The sequence below is a fragment of the Mandrillus leucophaeus genome, unplaced genomic scaffold (genome assembly GCF_000951045.1).
Source record: "Mandrillus leucophaeus isolate KB7577 unplaced genomic scaffold, Mleu.le_1.0 Scaffold56, whole genome shotgun sequence".
Taxonomy (NCBI): domain Eukaryota; kingdom Metazoa; phylum Chordata; class Mammalia; order Primates; family Cercopithecidae; genus Mandrillus; species Mandrillus leucophaeus.
The window spans coordinates 3,998,044-4,004,043 of NW_012106030.1; the positions used below are offsets into that span (position 1 = coordinate 3,998,044).

The window sequence follows — 6,000 nt, forward strand, 5'->3', positions numbered from 1 at the left end:
CCTCCCAAGTGGCTGCAATTACAGCCATGTGCCACCAGGCCTGGCTAATTTTATGTTTTTAGTAGAGGCAAGGTTTTACCATGTTGGCCAGGCTGGTCTCGAACTCCTGACCTCAGGTAATTCACCCAAAGTGCTGGGATTACAGGTGTGAGCCACTGTGCCCGGCCAAATAAATTATTTTAGCAGTTCTATAAATGACTGATTTTTTAATTTTTAATTTTTATTCTTTTTGAGACGGGTTCTCACTCTGTTGCCCAGGCTGGAGTGCAGTGTTGTGGTTATGGCACAGGTCACTGCAGCCTTGACCTCCTGGACTCAAACAATCCTCTCACCTCAGCCTGCCAAGTAGCTGGGACCACAGGCGTGCACCACTGTGCCTGACTAATTTTTGTAATTTTTGTAGGGACGGGGTTTTGCCATGTTGCTCAGGTTGGTCTCGAACTCCTGGGCTTAAGCAGTCTGCCCACCTTGGCCTCCCAAAGTGTTGGGATTACAGGCATGAGCCACTGCCCCCAGCCCTGAATTTTTTTTTTTTTTTTAAAGTAAGAGACAAATTGTCACTATGTTCTACAGGCTGGAGTGTAGTGCCAATTCACAGCTGTGATCATAGTGCACTACAGCCTTGAACTCCTGGACTCCTGGGCTCAAGCAATCCTTCCGCCTCAGCTTCCTGAGTATCTGGGAGTGCAGGTATGCAACTCAGTGGTGAATGTACCTATGCTAAATTAGGCTATTATTACTTTATTATTTTAATTCCAAATGCAAGATAATATGCTGAGCTGTTAAACAAGTTTCTATAATTTAAAAGGGATTGAGATCACACGAAGTATTCGCTCTGGCCATAGTGAAATTAAATTAGAAGTTAATAACAAAGCCATCAAGAAAATTCCCCACCTTTGATAATTAAACAACACACTTCTAAACAACTCATAGGTCAAAGAAGAAGTCAGAAGTACAATTAGAATAGGTTTTGCAATGATGGTGATATATATCCAAATATATCAAAATCTGGAAGAGATGCAGCTAAAACACTGCTTAGAGGGAATTTTATTTGCTTTAATGGTTCTGTTAGGAAATTAAAAAGTAAGATTTTGAAGCTATACAAACATAGTTATTAAAACTATCAAGAAATGCCAGACAAAAATCAGAAGAATGGTTGCCCCTGAGGAAGGAAGGGATGCGATTTGAGAGAAACCCACAGAAGGGCTGCAAATGTTCAATTTCTTTAGCTGATGCATTATATTGGTGTCCATTACAAGCCGAATTATATCCCTCTATAATTTATATGTTGAAGTCTCAACTCTCAGAATCTCAGAATGTGACTATTATTAGACATATGGCCTATAAAGAGATGATAACATTAAAATGAGGCCATTGGCGTAAGCCCTCATCTAATCTGCCTGGTGTCCCTTATAAGATGAAGAAAAGACATCAGGGATGCTTGCGCCCAGGAGGACCACCATGTGAAGAGGCAGTAAGAGGGTGGCCATCTACAGGACAAGGAGAAAGACTTCAAGAGAAACTCACCCTGCTGGCACTGTGATCTTGGGCTTCCAGCTTCCAGAGCTGTGGGACAATTTCTGTTTAAGTCCTGCAGTCCATGGTCTTTTGTTATGGCAGCCTTAGCAGACTAATACAGTATTCATATTTTTAAAAAGTTCTTTATCTTTACACACGTCATAAACATTTTTGTATCTATTCACTATAAGTCAATTGCAAATGAATAATAAATGGATAATGTCATGCTGAGCCTGAAAGTTGCCCTTCTGTATCAGAGTGTGTTAATGACATTTTCAGGACTCCAGTTTTAATGTTTAAACTATGGGAGTAGCTATGTGTAAATATTTAAAATGTGACAGACAGCACTATCACTTGCAGTGATTTTATACCTCCTAGTTGGGAGGTTAAATGAGAAAAACCTCGGTAAAGTCCTTATAATGTGTGCCTGGCATAATACGTGTTAGCTGTGATTATTACTAGTACTGTGTTTCTTATGCTTATTTCATTGCAGTTTAGTTTTCTTAAGAGGTATAGGCTCTAAAATGAATCTCATCTAGTAGACCTTGGGAAAAAGGTGGTGAGTTAAATTTGTAGAGAATATAGCTGTTTCCGCTGGCCTGAGGTTCAAACAGTTTAGAGTGAGATTGTGAGCACCCTCTTAGGGACAGACACATCTCTGTTCTGCCTCCAGCTTCAACACGGTTCTCTGCCTTTTGGGATTGGGCAGCAGCAGCAATAGATAATGAGAGACAAATTTGTCACTCCAGAGCTACTTTTGCTTTTAGGATCACATCTGTGCTTTTTCCAGGACAAGGTAGAAAAGAAAGAGAAGGGAGGGTTTGGTGGTTTTGGGCTCTGGAGACCTAACTTTATGGACCTAAATGGCACACAGGCTGTGCATGTTTGTGTGTGTGTGTGTGTGTGTGTGTGTGTGTACACATATGTATGGGTATACTAGCATCAGGCGTACATAAATTATTTGCTGCGAGAATGTCATTAATAGCACATTGCTGTTGAATGAGAGATGAAAAGTGTACCTGAGCAGCCTGTTATTATTGAGCAATGAGAATTAAGAAATTTCTCTCAAAATTCTCTGTCCCTAAATAAATCTCATTCTGCTTCTGCTTCTCCTCTCCTTCCTTCCCCAATTAGCTCTCTCACTCTCCCTCTTTATCTCTTCCCCTCCCTCCCTCTCCAGTCCACCATAGTGCCTGGAATTGTGCAGTTTGATATTCGCTCTTTGGATTAAAGACCTTGTGGCCTTTTCCAAGTATTTCCTTTTAAATGATGAATATTCTTGGAAGGTAAGACATGGTGTCTCCCTGTGAAGGGTTGACGCATTCGATTGCTTTGGCATATGGTGGCTTGGACTGAGTAGAGGAGGGACGAGTGTTTTTGGAGAGGTATCCATTATTGGGGCTCTGTAGTCCTCATTCTAGGGTGTCTACTCCCAGGGACTTCACTTATCTGCTAGAGCATCTTAACTTTGTGTTTTTATTTTGATAATAATAATAAACTGATATCAACACATTCTGAATCATCTGAATGATAATTTCATAACAAGGTCATCCCATGAAACTTCAGCACCTGTGTTTATATTTGGGTCTGCCCCTAAATCTTTATGTCTGGCTAATGACTGACTCGTAAATGATGTATTTTCACCAAGAGTAGGCTGGATGACATCATTTTTTCTATGTCTAATAGAAAGAGTGGCATGAGAACTGTGCTGTCCTGCTGCCTAGCGTAAGGAAAACACTCCCAGCTCACAAGAACCTTTGCCATAGTCTCAGTGCCATTACCACACTGCAAGTGACCAGTTAGTTGTAGCCAAACCTCTTCTGCCACAATCCATGAATATTGTTAAAGTGTGTTTGTTTTATAACTTTTCTTGAATTTTTCTTACAAATTTATTTTGGTTTTGTAGTTGCCTAGGAGTTCCAAGCCTAAGGAGTTACTCCTAGTTGTGTTTCTACAAATTTTGAAAACATAATACAATAATGTAAGTCAATAGTGGGAGTATGAGTAAACTTTTATAGACCACTTAGGTTTAAGAAATGTTAGTCGCGTGTGTAGCAGAGCCTGCCAGGCCTGCGTGAGGGCTGCAAGGAGGGATCCTGGGGAGGGATGGGAAAGGTGGAGGAGGTCAGGATGAGAGCCATGGATGCTTGAGAATAAAAGGATGGTGATTTTATAGGTGGCTGGAATAAATAAAGAGGAGCTAGAAAAGGATTTCAGAAAGCCCTCCCAAAATTTAACTGACTTCACAATTTGGCCTGTAGCTGGCTATCTTGGTCGATTATTAAATAATTGAAGGTAAACCTGACATCTCTCTTCTGTATTACTTAAAAAAGTTCATTTTTAAAGCGATTCATTATGAAAATTGGGGTCAGTGACCTCTACAAATCAAGGTAAAATGGTGTCAGATCCTTTTTATTTAGCCACTGGTGGGTCTGTCGCTTGCACAACAAAGAAATGCAGTGAACAACAGTTAGACGGGGAGGTGGGGGGGCCAGGCAGGTAGTCAGAGAGCTGACCCTCCTGCCTCATATGTTTGGTGGCACCTCACGCTAATGCAGAGTTTATGTGCTTAAATGGTGCTGAGATAAAACTATTTTTTGTATCCTTTATAGTTCTTTATTCACATATCCTACTTTTAGGTGGATTCAAAGATGAACCAGTTTTATATGAAATTCAGGGAAACGGAGTTGTATCCCCTAGTTTCTTCTGCGGTTGACAGAGCAGAAAAGGAACTTGAGCTAAATGACCTTAAAATCTGTTGTTAAGAGATTTTAATTTAATGGAAGTAGAACCCTCCCTAAATCTGAATAAAAATGCCAAAATCTTTTGAAAATGAACATAGGTTGGAAATTAGCATATTGGTGATTATCTCAATGAAATATTACTACATAGAAATAATGACAGCATGAACTAAAGCATGGGCTGTTATGATTTCTGGGCCCTTGGGCTCTTTAGTAGACAGTTGTCAGTCTTCACTGAACATTGGTAATAGTTGCTTGTAAACTGTGACTTTAAGTGAAACTATATATAACAAAACCAGTTTTACCATAGGCTAATGGATATGGCATATTTTGGTCACAGAAACATCACCAGACATATAAACTAAGACCCAAAACACTTCTAATGTTAAACTTTGAAATAAATGTGAGCTGGCTATACATAGACTTAAAGATTATTAAAAACAAGTAATATAATTCAGTTCAGGGTCACAGGTGACCGGGAACCTTACCCGGTACACAGCTCAGGATGGGCACCATCTCTGGAGAGGCCGCCATCCAATCACAGGGTGTGCTCACACACACCCACGCCCACCTACAACATAGGAACAATACAGACACGCCAATTCATCTGAGGTGCACAGCTCTGGGATGTGGGAGGAAGCCTGACTATTTGGAGAAAACCTATCATAGTCATGAGGAGAACATGCAGACTCTACCCAGACAGTGGCTCCCATCTAGGAACTGATTTTTTTTTTTTCTTATCATCATTATAACAAAACAATGTTGAACATGATGATGTTATTCCAGGACCTACTCCACCAGGCAAATGTTTATCCTGCAAAATTCAGGCATTTTTATCACGAGAATGTGTTCATCAGACCACAATAAAATCTCAGAATCTCATTTTCTTAAATAAATAATAGAATCATCACTAGATTTCATCAGAGAAGATGTAAAATTACTTGTTTCTATATATGTGTATAAATATATTTTATTACATATATCTTTACATAGATGACAAATATATATATTTTGTATGTGTATCATGACTTTTCAATATATGCTATAATACAAAACTATTTTAATTTTATGTATTTACCATTTAATCCATTTAGTTTCTATATCCTGTGGCGGGAAATACTACAATGTGTGGGAATCTGGTCTTTCCATCTTCAGAGGGGACCAGGTTCCCATGGATGGCATAGACTTCCATAAGCTGCTTTGAAGCTGGATGTAGTTTGCAGTTTACACTCTGTCACTTCCACTTTATATCATTATCAGACAGCAAAAACCAATCCTTCTCAAAGGACAAGAGGAGCAGAGTGGGGGGCGGGGAGTAAAGGGAAAAATGAGACTTGACTTTTTTTTTGACATGGAGTCTCGCTCTGTCACCCAGGCTGGAGGGCAGTGGCACCATCTCAGCTCACTGCAACCTCCGCCTTCTGGGTTCAAGGGATTCCCTGCCTCAACCTCCCAAGTAGCTGGAATTACAGGCACACACCGCCATGCCCAACTAATTTTTGTATTTTTAGTAGAGATGGGGTTTCACCATGTTGGCCAGGCTGGAGAGACTTAACTTTTAGTAAGTAATGATGCTGAAAATTCATGTGCTAAATTAGCCACCACAAAATTTAGTCAGCCTAATAAAAAGGTAAAAAGAAAAGATATCAGGCTGGGTGTGGTGGCTCACGCCTGTAATCCCAGCACTTTGGGAGGCCAAGGCGGGCGAATCACGGGGTCAGGAGATCGAGATCAACCTGGC

At 40.3% G+C, this 6,000-nt stretch overlaps 1 long non-coding RNA gene across 2 annotated transcripts in view; it reads left to right on the plus strand.

The window, feature by feature from the left end:
- Positions 1 to 6,000, plus strand: part of LOC105552489 — a 562,990-nt gene that overhangs the window by 380,151 nt on the left and 176,839 nt on the right. The window lies entirely within an intron of this gene.